Source organism: Apis dorsata, unplaced genomic scaffold (assembly GCF_000469605.1).
Source record: "Apis dorsata unplaced genomic scaffold, Apis dorsata 1.3 scaffold_156, whole genome shotgun sequence".
Lineage (NCBI taxonomy): Eukaryota > Metazoa > Arthropoda > Insecta > Hymenoptera > Apidae > Apis > Apis dorsata.
This window is the reverse complement of record NW_006263446.1, coordinates 419209-419829: the sequence shown is the minus strand read 5'-3', so window position 1 is coordinate 419829 and position 621 is coordinate 419209. Positions and strand designations below refer to the sequence as shown.

The 621-nt window shown below is 24.0% G+C and overlaps 1 protein-coding gene across 8 annotated transcripts in view; it reads left to right on the top strand.

Moving 5' to 3' along the window:
- LOC102679448 (RYamide receptor-like) overlaps positions 1-621 on the top strand; it is a 117440-nt gene that overhangs the window by 109918 nt on the left and 6901 nt on the right. The window lies entirely within an intron of this gene.

Genomic DNA, 621 nt, shown 5'->3' with positions numbered 1-621 from the left:
TTTCCTTTTTTTTTTTTTTTGGTAACGTAAATTGAGAACGATTTTCAATTTTTGCTTCTATATTTGCTTCGTTTCGTTTGAAAAATTACGTAATATATATAAATATATATATATATATACATACATATGTATCTCCCCCTTTCCATAATTTTTTAGAAATTTAATTATTTTTTTTCTATCTTTCTCACTCGAAAAAGTAGCTATGATCGAGAAATTAAAATAGATCCTCGATTTTAAACGATTCTAATTAACCCCTAAAAAAATAAAAAGCAATCCCTCTTAACGTAATTGCAATTTAATTAATCATCAACGATTATCACTATTTGAAACATGATGAAAACACCTATCCAAAACGAATCAGTATTCTCAAAATATATAATTTCAATTTTTTCTTTTTTATTATAGTGTGTAATTTCAGGTTTTTAATTTTTTTTTTTTTTTTTATATCTAGAAAGATATAGTGAATTTAGAAAATCTGAGAAAGCCTGTTTAGAATTTCGAATTGAACTATTTAGAAATCATTATTTACGAGAGCAAAACACGTGTTATCACGCATTTTTTACTTTGATGCAAATTTAAATTAGATGAAAAGAAAAGTAAATAATAGCAAGTTGCATGCGA